The sequence below is a fragment of the Trachurus trachurus genome, assembly GCF_905171665.1.
Source record: "Trachurus trachurus genome assembly, chromosome: 4".
Taxonomy (NCBI): Eukaryota; Metazoa; Chordata; class Actinopteri; order Carangiformes; family Carangidae; genus Trachurus; species Trachurus trachurus.
Window position 1 is genome coordinate 5,155,197 of NC_139898.1, and position 15,424 is coordinate 5,170,620.

At 41.1% G+C, this 15,424-nt stretch overlaps 2 protein-coding genes across 2 annotated transcripts in view; both read left to right on the forward strand.

Moving 5' to 3' along the window:
- The window catches only part of LOC310984743 (desmoglein-2.1-like), a gene marked incomplete at both ends in the record, with an annotated part of 66,805 nt that overhangs the window by 21,667 nt on the left and 29,714 nt on the right, over window positions 1–15,424 (forward strand). The window lies entirely within an intron of this gene.
- Window positions 1–15,424, forward strand: part of LOC310984706 (desmoglein-2.1-like) — a gene marked incomplete at both ends in the record, with an annotated part of 33,153 nt that overhangs the window by 11,600 nt on the left and 6,129 nt on the right. The gene's annotated exons all lie outside the window — the stretch shown is intronic.

A 15,424-nucleotide genomic window follows, 5' to 3' on the forward strand; every position in this document is an offset into this window, starting at 1 on the left:
AAATTGCAGACATTACTTTCGCTTTAGTCGACTTACCAACTATAGCTTTAACGTAAAAAAAAAAATAATAATAATAATAATAAATAAATAATTAATTAATAAATAATAAATTTAAAGGGACAACGAGGAGTTTCTATTCGGTTATAAAAAAGTCTCACGTTAATGTGGATGAATCTCCGCTACTCACACTTGTTAATGGCTCCATTTTCGATAAATATATCGTTCTGTCTCTATCGTTATTTTGTTATTATTAGTGGTGGCGGAAATGCTGGTCGAGCCGACCAGCGTTTCCTTAATGAGAATAACGCAGCTGAATCGCCGTTTATGGTCGGAACTACAACGGTACGTGAACCTCTTTGAACCTCTGACTTGAATTATTGATGAATGAAAACATGAGTCCGTCTTGCGCCGATCAAAAGAATTTTACGGTGCGCGCGGAGGCTCATAAATGTAGTGTGAAAACGCTTCGCTTTTCCAAAACTCCTCGTTGTCCCTTTAACTATATTTGTGGTATCTTCAGCCCCACTACACATGACAGCCATGCTATTTTTAGATCGTTGGGCAGAGATGAGAGCTGCTCAAGGAACAGTACTTTCGCCTTTTCCTCAAAACTCATCAAATACACAATCCAACAACGCCAAATGCTCTTGTGAAGAAGTTATGACAGTTATTCAGCACGCTATGAAATAATAACGTATACTGTATATGAAGCAAATATTCAGAACTACTTGCATTTTTTTTTTAATCAGTCTGCCTAAAAACAGCTTGCACCAACAATAGAAGGTAATGAACCTACCCCTAAGACTGTAGGGATTATAGCAATAGGCAAATTTGCCAAAATGTTGAACTATGGCTTTAAATTGGCACTGTCGCTTCCAGTTGGGACAGTGACATATGAGCGCACATTCTCAGCGATGCACTGGGTCTGCAACTGAATGAGGACAACTATGGCCCAGCAGAGACTGTCTTCTCTTTCGTTTCCGTACATTGAGAGCCACATAACTATGAGGAATAAACCTGAGGAAATTATTGAGAAATATGACACAAAGGCTGTTGATGTCTGTCTCCCCAAAAGTTCACTCCCTCTCCACATCTGCTCCCTCAGTGGCATTAAGGATTCCACCATACATTTAGTGTTGATAGATAATGCCAAAAATGTGGTATCTAGAATATAAAATATGATGGATAGCAACCTATAGGGCACACACTCTGCTGCTGGCTGTCAACAATGGTGAGAATCTCAACTGTGTTGGTGATAAATTTCTGACTGAAAACTTAAAGGTATAGTTCAACATTTTTGGCAAATTGGCCCATTGTCATAATCCCTATTCATGGGTTGCAGTGACGTCACGTCGAAGGGACCGCCGCCATATTTGTGTCCGATTTGACAGGTCTCCTCATATGACAGCATGCAAACCGCAGGATGGAAATGACAGTTTCTTGACAAAATGACAGGGTTTCATACATCCTGTCTGGGTTTATATCTCTATAACAACAGACAAACTCTATATTATCCCACTTATTACACAGTTTATGAATTAATTAATTAATTTGAGACGTAATGTTGATCAAAGTCCTTAGTCCGGTCACTTCTCCGCTGTTTGCTCCTCACCCTCCCCCCGGTCGACCTGTGTGTAGTTGTTTTCAACGAGCTTTTGATAATCAATCAGTAGATTGATGAATTATCATGTAAATGTTACGATGTGCGCATTTATGTAGTCCTGTCTGTCATAAGAGACTACGGTCACGGGACACGTTTGTGTGTGTCATGGACTCGCGGTGGCACAGACACAGCTGGTCACAGCTGTGACACTGCGCTGGCCCGTCCGCTCTGATCGCAGGTTTGGTTCCAGCAGCGGTGAGGGAGGCAGAGAGCCTCCACTCTCCCTCTAACAAGCTACAAGTCATTTATCTAACATCACAATTAGTCTGAAGCTGTTTAATGACGGTAAAAATGAAACACAAGGTAAAAATCCTTGATAGTTCTTCTGCCCTGCTCCGCTGATCAGAGCGGCGTCCCTAGCAACGGCCCGTTTTACTTAGCAACGGTCTGTTATACAGAAATAAAAGACCCTAAATGCAGAATCAGTGAGTAATTAATAAGAAAGTAATCAAAATGCAGAATTCAATATATCCATGTTATTTAAAAAAAAGTGAATCCCCTCTTTTTGTGAGACTTGTCACAGCCCACGCTGCCACTGATAGACTGCCTGCAGTCAACCATTTATTACGTCTTTTGGGATGGAATAAAACTGCAGTCCGGGGTTTTTTTGGTGACTGCTATCACAGTCAACAGCACAATATAATCCTGGCATCTTTTTCAAATAACGTAAATTTTCGGTCTCTTGCTGATTTCCTCCTACTACTCCACTTGTTCTGGTAACGTGACGCTGTGATCTGTGCCCAGATTGCCCTGATTCGGACACAAATATGGCGGCGCAGAAACACAGTGACGTCACGTGAATCTAATGAATAGTCATAGCAGTAGGTTTGTTACCTTTAATTGTCGGTGCAAGCTATTTTTAGAACGGCGGAGCAAAGCCGCAAGCTGCTCAGAGCTACGCTACGGAGGCTAATGGGATGATGATGAATTTGATGAGGAATTGTAAAAATATACGCACATCCCTCGCTTGGGGTGCTGGGCCAAAGGAACAGTAGAAAAGAGAAGAAATAGCCCGCACAACCTCGTTTTGCTCCAGAATATTTTACTGACAACGTTTTGAGAAGCCCAAAACGTTGTCAGTAAAATATTCTGGAACGATGAATTTGATGATGGAAACCAAGAAATCCCATGAGCCTCCGTAGCGTAGCTCTGAGCAGCTTGGCTCAGCTGTTCTGAAAATAACTTGCACCGACATACCTACCATGACTAGGGATTATGGCAATGGGCCAATTTGCCAAAAATGTTGAACTATCCCTTTAACTACTTCCACCCACGGCCTAAAGACCTACATGCTGGAATGCTTTCTGGAACAAAAACGTGCACTTTAACTGTCACTGAACATCAACAGTTGAAAACATTGTCAGACTTCTCTCCTCATTAGCAACTGACAATAGAAATCAGCTCATCAAAGGCACCACAGGCAGATGGCATCCCTTCAGTGAGAGTACAGAGCATCTACATCAGTCGAAACGCAACACGTTTGTGTTTCCTGTTTTATTTTGAAAATCTTTCCATTGTGTATTCTTCTTCCTACACTGTTGTTTCTAGCTTTGCCTGCATCTTACACACCCATGTCTAGTTTTTTTCTTTTTTAATTATAGGCTGCATGTTCCCTCCAGTGGTTGCAAGTTCAATGTGTCATTCTTGTCGTCTTGATTTTTGTTGTTCCTCCTTCCATGGTGTTGGTCCTTGGTGTTACCCTTCTTCTTTTTTTTAACAGTTTCATCACTTTATTACAGTAAATGAGTCTATATCATACATACACACACACACACACACACACACACACACACACACACACACACACACACACATACAGAACAGACAAAGACAGGTTTGTGTTTCTCTCTCTCTCTTTCTATCCCTCCATCACCAAGAATCAGACCAACGTTCACAGCATCGGAGTAGAAATAAATAAAACAAAGGTGTTATAAACTGCAGTGACGTGCAGTGATCACACCTAACATACAACTGGAAACTTTCTCCTTTTTTTTGTAAGTTGAGAAACAAAACATCCCATAGGAAACACCTACAATAGTAAAAATAACAAACAAGAACAAAAGAAACAAATAAACAGACAAACAAACAAACAAAAAAGAAAAACTACAACATCATTCTAAATCTTGGTCACCCCTACCTGTACTTTCCTAATGAGGGATATTACTGGATGAGGTATAAGGTGCTGATCCTTCTCAAGCTTTGAGTTTAAAACTGAGCGTAGCTGTAAATATAAGTAAAAGGTGTTAGGGGATATGTCATATGTGTTACCCTTCTTGTGATTATTTGGTTTGGTTTATTTTGGATTTTTCTGTTAGACTTTTCTGAAGACGTTTTCATGTTCCTATTTGTGATGTCTCCATAGACCTTTTGTTGAATATTTTTCTGTTGGAGACCTTTTTGTGTTATTAAATAAAATACTTTTGCTATCCATTACTTGTGGTTTTGTGTCTGCAATTGAAACCTGACAATTCTAAGGCAGAAACTGTTATTTTTTTCTGAGCAGACATAGAAATAATGTTTTCTCTATCTAGTCAGGTAAAAAAATTCTCCTGTGTCGTAGTTTTATAGAGACTTTGCTTTTGCAAGGCCAGTATCAAGTTTTGTGAGGTTATCATGACCTTGACCTTTAACCCCCCCCCCGCTTAACCCCCCAGATCTATTTACTGTATGTGACAGTTGAGGTTCCTGTCACTATGCCTCCAATTGATCATGTGCCCTGGCTACTTGGCCAAAGGGATGTCCCCTAGGTGTGGGTTCAATCCCCGCCCGGGCCCTCTTCACCTTGCCACATGTAGTTCCCCCTTGACTCCAAGTGAATGTTTTTTTTCTGAATTTGAAGATGTTTCAGTGTCAGATTACTGAAATACCGCATAATATTGCATAATAAAGAGATGCGGTGGAGTCTCAAGTCCAACATCATGTTTGATGAAATGAATTGACATGAGAAACCACAGTATGGTAATAGCTCCTCCCAGCTCGCAGTGCTCCAGCAGCACTTGGGGGCATGGTTGGTGCGGTTAGGTGTGCTTAGATCCACCCTTTTCCCCAGCTCCAGCTTTATGTTCTCGCCCAAATCTGGAATTCTTCTGGCTCTGAAAAATATAATGCCGATGGGAAACAAGAAGAAGCTTGAATTGGGTAATACATTTCTGTTCATTACTGAATATTTTTGAACATTTTGTTTAAGCTGCTGATCCCAGTCAGACTCTGTCTAATGCTGCTCTGTTTTGAATTTATGTAAATCTGACTTTGCGTTGAACCTTAGATGAGCCAGGCCAGACAGGCCTCTGACTGCGTCCAAGTCACAGGTTCCAGGTGTTATGTGTGTATCCACATGCCATGTGGATTTCACCCATGACTTTGGTTGAGAATGGGCATGTTCCAAATCGCTTAAGGCATCAACAGATCTCCACAACACAGCTCATCTCATACCAAGACATGAGTCACAGACGGAAACGCCTGTAAGAAACCACCACGCCCTGCCTGTCTGTTTTCTCAAACACACATCCATCCACCTGACTACTCTGTATCAAAGGTGAAAGAGAACAAAGGACATCTTGTACTGGCAAAACTACTGTTTCTCTTGGCTTTCACTGTCACTATCTTACCCAACAGCTTACTAGTAACACATCTAAAACCAAAACATGACACGTGATCATAGATTTAAAAAAAAACAAAAAACATCCTGACAGCCTGTAGGAAAAATGTCAACAACCTGATCCATGTGTGACAGGGACGAAGGAGGGCCCTGGCGGGGTTTGAACCCTAGTCTCCCGGGTAAGGGTCATAGTGACAGGACCGTCAACTGTCACACATGCAAAAGACAAAAACAAAGCAGAAGTAGTTCAACATTACACAAGTTCTAATGACTATTGAAAGGAAGAAAAGAGATGACCATCTGGAATATATCACTGTCCCATTCAAATAAACAAATAAATACATAAATACACACTTCTACTCTACAGGTAAGAAACAGGTGGTGTTTGTGTCTGCCATATTTGTATTCCAGATGACATGGTGGTGTAGAGGTGAGGAGTCTCGCCTCCCAGTAAGAAGGTTCTGGGTTCCCGGGCCTGGGGCACTTCCTGGGTCAAGTTTCTATGTTCTCCCCATGTCTGCTCCAGCTTCCTTCCACATGATAGGCCACTCTAAATTGCCTATGGTGAAGAATGAGATGAGATGAGCCTTGTGATAGACTGGTGACCTCCAGGGTGCACCCTGCCCTCACCCTATGTCAACTATTGGCTCCAGACCCCCTGTGACACTGCACAGATAAGCGCTAGACAAAGGACACATCTGTGTTCCTCCTGTGTATCCAGCTGTCTGACCAGTTTGAGCCTGCCATTTTGATAATCAGAGTGTAGATTATCATCTGCAGCCTACAACTTCCCCCTAACAGTGTCTCAGCTGATGACTTTTAAACACCCGAGTCTCATGTCAGGATGAGATCCAGCTGCTGTGGTGCAGCCTCTGTTCTGACTAGCATACCTACAGTATAAGCTCTGTGGAGTTTAACTCTTTACTTTCTATCTTTTGTTGAGAATGGTGTAATTAAGCACTTCTTTAAATTTGATAAAAAGATGAGTAAATTTGAAACAGTTAGCGAAACCAAGCTCTGTACAGCAGGTTTCTCTTCCTCTTCTGCAGTTTAAGGCCGGATCAGACCACACGAATTCAGGCCGATTTTCACACGATTTTGTTGTAGCTGACACATTTCCAGTGTCGGGCCTGATAATGAACACTTAACGACATTCTCCGACGCCTTAACGGAAAGTCTAGCATGTTAGAATTTCTGCATTTCTTTGCCTAATCTGACATCACCTACGACGTGAACCTTGATGTTGACCAATAGGATGACAGAGCGCTCTGACGCATACCTTACATTAGGACAGACAGTCATACTGTCCTCTTCACCAGACCCAGGAACGGCTCCATGATCATTTTTTTCCTTCTCTTTTTCATGTCTGAGCTAAAAGCCCAGCAGCATCACACACAGCGCTACAGTAGCCATAATTGACAGTTTGTTGTGTCGCCTCCCCGATGACCTTTGAAGTTGTGCAGCGTCGTGATTGGTCGTTAGCGATGATTGGTCAGGTTCATACTTGTAGTTTTGCGACCAAGACATGACAGGAATTCATACCACTATGATCGTTTAATCTGACATGGTGACCGGACCCGGTAATAGTCCGAACCCAGCCTAATACATGCAGCCATTTAAAACAGACTATATGAGGTGTCATAATGTTAACCCAAAAAACAGATCATACAGACATCTGGAACAGCTGGTTTGAAACATATTATAAAACGGAAAGGTGAAATCCGGCAATCTGATTGGTTGTTAACCGTGGTATAATGAGCATATACCACGGCTACTATTCTAAAGCCTTATCACAGCATAGGCTATCACTCCGCGTCAGGCACGTTTCACTGGTATGAATGGAAGTTGAAGTCCGTAGCAAAAGACAGTTGATGTTTTTACGATGTTAAAAAATGGACTAAAGTAGATTAATTCACATGTTTAAGGTTTACTTTAACCTCCGGGGAGGGTTAACAAGGGGATTGAGCAGTGACTTTCACCTGAAAAAAAGCGGAGGAAAAGACTAGATGCAGAGCTAACTTGGAGCTAACGTCTGGAGAGGTGGGACTATTTTTTCACAGTGAGGCTATTTTATTGGATAATATGTATTTCTGGTTGAATAAAACTACATGAAATTGATTGCGTATCCCTCTTTCATATTGTCATTATTGGTAACCGTTTTCGCGTTGGGCCGAACAACGGCCCTGTCATGATATATTGCTTAAATAATCTTTATAGGGACATTTATCACATTATATTCTAAGTATTACATTAGAGCAGCGATAGGATCATACCTGACATCATGTTTATATTCACACCCATCAGTAGTTATTATTCTGTGTCACAGTAAGACTCAGTGGTCATAGGTCTGAGCACATCAACAGGAAGACAGACAGAGAGACAGAGACACAGTCAGACAAACAGACTGAGAAAGAGGTGTGTCTGAGACACACATCAGGCAGACGGACAGTAGAAGACACCTGTACTCAAAACCACCTGCGGTTGTAAGAGCAGGTGTCTCCACGTCATGATGACACACAGATAGACACATACACACACACCCTGCATCAGCAGGATGAGAGCAGGGAGTACAGAGAACATTATAATCAGCCTTTATGTTGATAATTGTTGATGAATTGTTTCAATAATTCGTCACCAGTCTCAGTGTCTTAATCAAAAGCTGCTGCTGGTGTGAGAGTTCATGAAATGTATTTGGGTCTGTTGGTTTATCTGTTGAGTTGTCCTCTCAGAGATCTATGCTCTCATTATTATTAAATAAACTAAACCATATTTCAAACCTAACCCAAGTCCTGGACCATCCATTTGGTAGAAACTGCTGTCCTTTCTGGTGCAAGCTGTTTTTAAATCGGCGGAGCAGTGCCGCGAGCTGCTCACAAATCGGTACTTTTGCCTTTCCCTCAAAACTCATCCACTGTACAATCCATCAACACCAAAACACTCTCGTGAAGAAGTTATGACCTGTACATTAACCACAATATGAAATAATAACGTTTATAGGAAGCAAATAGTCCAAACTACTTCAATTTTGAAATCGCTCTGCCTCAAAAAATTTTGCCTCGAAAACAACTGTGTCTTATTATTATCTCATAGTGTGCTGAATGTGCAGATCACAACTTCTCTACAAGACTGCTTTTGAGTTGTTGGATTGTGCATTTGATGAGTTTGATGAGGGAAAGGGGAAAGTACCACAAGCCTCCATTGCGTTAGGTGAGCAGCTCACGTCTCTGCCCCGCCGATCTAAAAACACCCTGCATCGACAATGAAAGGTAATGAGCCTACCCCTATAAAACAACAGGGATTATGACAATAGGCAAATTTGCCAAAATGTTGAACTATCCCTTTAAAATATAAAACTATGTCCTGATTGACAGCAATTATGTCAACTACTAAGGTTTGCACTAGAGAGGGAGGGACCCAAGCAGAACTATGTTCACAAAGACTGGCTTCAAAATTACTCACAATCTCTGGGCGTAAAAGTATCAGCTAAGTCCATGGGAGGGGTCCAAAGATGAGAGTCACTCAGGCCTGCCTATACTCTCTGATAATCATGATCCTGAGAACAACTTTCTGTGAGTCTCCAGCAGCAAAAAAAGAGACTTGATTATGACGGAACTGCCTCAGGTGACCTCTCCATTCTGACACGGCAGAACTGCAATTACATTAACATGCTGTATGCTGTGTTTGTCTATGCATACATGAAACTGAATCAATGCTATTGAAGCAGTCGTGATGCAGATAGAGATAATCTTGTCAGATAGTCTCCTAGGACATTAAGCAGGGGTCTACCAGAAAGTCTGCTCGAAAATTACTGGCACCCGACTTTCCGACTTGAACTCCCTTTGGGAAAGACGGGTCTCGCAAAAGGCAGCATGCATCATTAATAATCATGATCATGTTCTGGCCTGTGAATGTATCTTGATGCCATCAGGTCGGCGTTATATGCAGCCTCTCAGGAAGACCAATCACTATTCAAGGTCTTTTCTGCCTTGCCATGCCCTGAGTTGCCGCCACGCAGTGGCTGTAGACAGCCCTGTAGACACCCCTCTTCAGTTACCAGAAGATGACATACAGTAATATTTTCCACAGCACTGGGTTGTCCCTGTTATGTCGAAAATCCTCTGGAGGATGTACTGGATCCTCCAGGCCCGTCGCTTTTCTGCGTTGTAGCATCTTCAGTTCCATGCTATACTACAGGACAGACACATTTGAAGGCTTTGTTAATAGGTGTGTTTCCACTGCAGGAACTTCGTGGGTAATTTTACGGGGCCAGCACCGTTGGTGCGTGTCTCCACTGCAGGATCTACCCCACAGGGCCGCTTACAGGAACTTTTACAGGGCCTGGGGGTAGGTACTCAGATCGGCCCTGAAGAAGTCCTGGTGGGACTTGAGATTTACTCTGTGCTGATTGGTCAGACTCAAAGCAGGATCATGTGACGCTAAGAGGAAGCCCTGAAATAGGAATAATAATAAGGCATAATAAGATGCATTTGTATTATATAAAAAAGAGAGAATAACTCTCTTTTTAAAAGTAAAAGAGTGTGAGAGTGGTAAATAGGCGATTGCGGGATTACGTGACGATCGAGACGGCATTTTTTTCTTTTTTTTTTGAGAAAGCGTCTATACTGACAGAAAAAAACAACAACAAGATCAGTAAAAAAAAAAAAAAAAAAAACGCTGCACAACGACCACGCGATCGAAACTGTTGCACGTCGCCATAAGATCCCAGTTGGTCCAGTCTGCAGTGGAGACACTGCCACTGAGAGTGCTGAGTGAGAGGACGGTTCGTGTAGAAGTTCCTACCCCCTCCCTTTACCAGGAACTCCTGCAGTGGAAACACGGCTAATACAAAGCATGTTAAGGCTGACTGGGTGTAGACGGGTCAGGTGCACCTACAGGTTCCAGCTGTCCGTCCTGTGGCTGTGTATATAGTTCAATGAGAGGAGACTCATTTGTGTGAACAAACTAAATTTTATGCAATGTGTAAAACAAGTAGAGAAGTGAGTCTTGAGCGATTAGACTCCTTTGTGGTGTTGCTAAACTTAATCAAACATGATGAACAATACAAACAACATAAACCACAACTTTCCCACGGGAATTGAACACCACTCTATTGACCTGGACTTTGTCTCTTTATATTATTGTGTTCATTAAATTATTAGTTTTAGTACCTAGATAATGCTAATTGTGTGGCATTTGTCAAAATACATGTTTAAGTTTATGTCTAAAAAAAAACACACACACACAACATCTTTGATGATGATGACTCAATTTTATAGAATACGATTAGATAAGAGAAGCTTAAGTTGTGTGGACAAATTATGCAGTTTTTTGAATGAATTTAAGATTGGATTGGTTTCCAGTGTCTTTCAATGGACTATCTGGACAAGACTATCTGGACAGACTATCTGGACAAACCAGCAGCACAAGATTCTTAATCTGTGGCTGAGATGCAATGTTTGTAAAACACACCTCATCAAATAATTCACACAACCGAAAAACAACAGTATAAATCAACTTTCACAATGTTCACTTTCACTATCTTTTGAATATTTCATCATTATGACAGATGATTTGTAATGTATTTATTTTTATTCTGTTAGTACTTGGGCTTACATTTCACATAAGTGCTATACATTTAAGTCTGATTGATTGACTGAAGCTCGGCAAATGTTGGAACATTACAACAACTTGGTTTCAGACAAAAATGACGTTGGAAGCGTTTCATTTGGTCTTGCATTAAGTCTTTTTGTCTTTCACTGAAATATTTGCCTGCAGTTATAGGACCTCTCCCTCTTTTATTCTATGTCTGTCACGTGCTCTCTCTCTCCCTCTTCCTCTTTCTGTGTGTGTGTGTGTTTGCAGGACTACCCCTCTCTCATAAGCCGCCTCCTGTCTCCATCAGCTCAGTCAGTCAGTAACTCTCGTCAGGACTCTACTTGTTCTCCTGATACGGATAGCGGACTCCAGTCATGGTTCGGGTTTCGTGGCCCGAGTTTGCAACGCTGTTGATCGCAGTGAGTACTTTTTATTAGCAGTATAATCAAATTTTCTAAAGCTTAGAACTGAACAACTTCTATGACTTTTCATGTACACTGAGAATTTTGAAACATCAACCAAGAAACATTTCACTTTCCTCAAATTATTTACAAATCCTCACTTGTTCTTGTTGTTAAATCTTCATTTATCTTCATTAAGTCTAGGTTTGCTTTCCCGCTCACACCATTGGTTGTTTATCTTGCTCATGCTGACAAATACCTGGCTGCCATGGAGACAGATATGTGACTATGCTGTCTGACAGGGTCTTGACATCATAGTCTCATTAGGAGCAGGAGAGAATGTCTCTAACTCTGCAGTGAATATTTAGAAGTCCATGATCATATCATGTCAGCCTAATATTCTAACTCTGACATTAATGATGTGCTGATGTGTGATCAGGGTCTTGTGAATCTTGGAGCAGGTCTATGATCAGCCTGAAACCACTAAACTGGAAAACATGTTATGCATGTTAACATTAAGTTCAATCCACAAAACCCTAACTACAACAACAGAATTGTAGATTAGAGCTGAAACCAGCTTTAACCTTCCTCTTGTGTTCGGATCACCAGTGACAGGTTTTAAATCCATAAAAGTACCACATAGATTTGTTTATTGCATCAAGGCTTTTTGACTTTGTCAGGAACCTCTATTTAAAGAGACCCCGAGGAGTTTGCTTTTGGTTATAAAAGAGTCTCATATGAATGTGGATGAATCTACGTTACCCACACTTGTTAATGTGTCCATTTTCGATAAATATATCATTTTTTCTATATAGTTATTTTGATGTTATTATTTAGTGGTCGACTCGCCCAGCATTTCCTACTTTTGGTTTCGTGGACGCTGCCCGGTGGGTCATGGGAATAACGCTGCCAAATCGCCGTTTATGGTCGGAACTACAGCGGTATCTGATCGTCGAACCTCCGACTTTCATTCTTGATCAATGAAAACATTCTTGGCAAATCTCATCAGTTCATGTACACATCTGACCAGGCTAGTCCTAGTCTGGTCAGATGCGTACATGAACTGATGAAGCCTCTTGGATGAGAGGTGAAACGTCTTCCTAGACAAATAACCAAGTCCAGTTGCATTCGATTTAAACTTCCTTGAGATAACTATGACCTGGACAAATGAGAATATTCACAGGCTGATTCTTGCAAATGTTTTCGATTTAGTCCGTCCAAGAATTTCACCGTGGGAAATGTAGTGTGAAAACACTTCACTTTCCAAAACTCCTCGTTAGGGATGTATACCGTGGACCGGTACTTTTTGGTACCGGCTCATAATTGGGTCGGTACCAGAGTACCGTTAAGATTCTGGACAAACGGTACTCTTATCGGTACTTTTTGAACGTCTCCGTCATGTAATAATGACACCGCCGCGACAGCAGCTTGTCACCCCCCAATTTCCACCGGGTCCGTCAGCGCCACAGAACGGCTACACGGCGGTCACCGCAGCTGATCCCTGCTGCTCTAATCAGCAACTGGACCGGGCGAGCCGCGGCGAGTCTCAGCAGGGTCTCTCCGCGCCGCTAAATAAAAATATTTATCAAGATCCATAGATGGAGATCCTATTTTATTATGATGACAGATTAACTGCAGCTTCTGCAGGTTAACTGTTGACTTGCTCAGGGTTTAAAGGAGGTGTTCTTCTCTGCTGTCAATTTTTTTTTATTGTTGCTGGTGTTACCCCTCTAATTAAAAATACAAACAAAAAAAGAAAACGGTTGAAACTTTTAACATAATATTTTGTACATTAAACTACATGTTGTAGTATCGATAAGAGTATCGATAAGTATCAGTACCGATAAGGCGTATCGGTATGGGTATGGGTATCGATAAAATCCTAACAATATCCATCCCTACTCCTCGCTGTCCCTTTAAACAAAATAAAACAAACATTTTTTTTTGTTAGGGTCGATTTTAAGAACAATACGATAAGAACAATAATGAGAGTTAAAACTGAAATCATTAAGTGCAAAACCGCAACCTTTTCATGGATAAGGAGCCTAACAACGTAACCAAGAGATGAGAAACAAATGGGATGATAAATAATAGTTTTTACTGTGTTTTACAGCTGATTTAAGACTCGGGTCAAAACCGACCCCAACACAAGAGATGGTAGCAGAAAGCTACAAGAGGAAGGTTCAATTGAGGACAAGGGGTGTACTGACAAAAATGGCCCAGGGGCCCACACCAAAAATATTAAAACCAAAATTTTCATGGATAAGGAAGCCTGACAATGTAACCAAGAGATGAGAAACAAATTTGATTGATAGTTGTTTTTACAGCTGATTTAAAACACAGGTCAAAACAGACCCTAACACAAGAGATGGTAGCAGAAAGCTGATATGAAGGTTTAGCAGACTGAAGGAAAAGAGTGACTGAGCTTCAGCTGGATGTTACCTCTGTGACATTCAACATGTTTCAACTGGATTCTGCTGTATAAAGCAGAAAATTCCAATACCAATGTCCATCCCATTTCCTTGGAGTTAAACCGAACAAGTTAACACAGCAACCGTGTTACCTGAGGTGTTATTTTCCTCTCACTTTTGGACTCAGTTTTCAATTAATCATTCCTGAGTAATTTTCATGTCTCTCAGGCAATGCCTCAGAGATATTTCTCAGACAGAGACAAACACAGCCCCTGTCATTAGTGTTGGCTCAGTCTATTCTTTGCACTTTTTCAAACATGAGAGGGTGAGTCATACTGAGTTCTTCTCTTAAAAAAAAAAAAAACAGCTGCCACACCTTTCTCTTCTTCTCCTCATACTTCTATTATCCTGACAAGCCCACATGTATTACTGAAGAGGTTAATTTCCCAGGTGTGGTAGGGTGTGGCAGCCTCTCCTCTGAATACAGCAGGTACACACGTACTTGACAGGTGGAGGCTTTTACAAACACACCCTCATGGTATCTTAACACCAGTGGAAAAGGCTCGTACATTAATCTTGTGGGTGTAATTACAAGTTAGACCGACTTTCTGACAAATACAGTATTATACTGTCTGCTTCCATTTGGCACAATATATTAACAAGCTGCAGATGCAATTCCATGTCTGTCCATCCCTGTCAGCAGATCAGTGAGAGTAAAATTCAAAGTCTGAAAACCAAAGTATGAGATACAATTTTGCTCTGATTAAGGTTGCCCTGTTTGTTACTGTTTTCTCAACTGTTTTGGCTCATTTTTCAAAGCATTTTTAACATTCTCGAAGATGTTAGTCCAGGTACATCAATACTCTATTGCATGTTTGCTAAAGATTAATTGGCCAGTACCACTAAAATGCTTTTTTTCAAAAAACTGCTGAATTGAGCCAAAGTGAATGAGAAAATTAGTAAAAGGCTCTGCATCTCCTAAATATACTCAACTCAATTTGCAGGACCAACAAAGCAAGTAATACTCTTCGACTTTTTCATCCTTGTTTATATAAAGTGGTAGCTAAAATTATTAGAACACTTGGCATATTTAAGATGTTTCAGTTGTTTTTGTTGAATTGGCCGTTAATCATCATTATGCTCTATAAACCATAGAAAAGAGCCATCACAAGAAGATTTAGGTAATTTAGCTAGGCCTATTTCACTGTCAATGGCACACAATCATGTTCCTTCACAGAAGAAGCCAAATTATTCACAAAGTCTGGACCTCAACCCCATCAAGCAAATGTGGGACAATATGAAAAATAAACTGGACAGAGGTAGTATACATTCAAAGGAAAACCTTTGGCTTGAGCAGCTGAAGGCATGGGAAGAGAAATGTGCTGCTGCAATTGCTGCAAAAGCTGAACATACCAAATATTAAAGTTAAAAGTGGATACAACCAGGGCCGTCGTTTAGCTCGGTTGGTAGAGCAGGCGTCCCATGTGTAGAGGCTAACAGTCCTCGCCGCAGCCAGTCCCGTATCGACTCGGGCGGCCCTTTGCTGCATGTCGTCAAAGTCAAAAAGCCAAAAAAATAAGACATAGATGAATCATGTTAAAAGAAAGTGCATACAAACAGTAGGACTGAACAGTATCTGCACATTTCATGAACATTATGAAATGAAATCATGTTTTGGAGGAAAAAAACAAAAAAAAGTTACTACTAAAAGGCCACTACTGTAACTGCTTTTATAAATACAAACAGCAGAAAACTT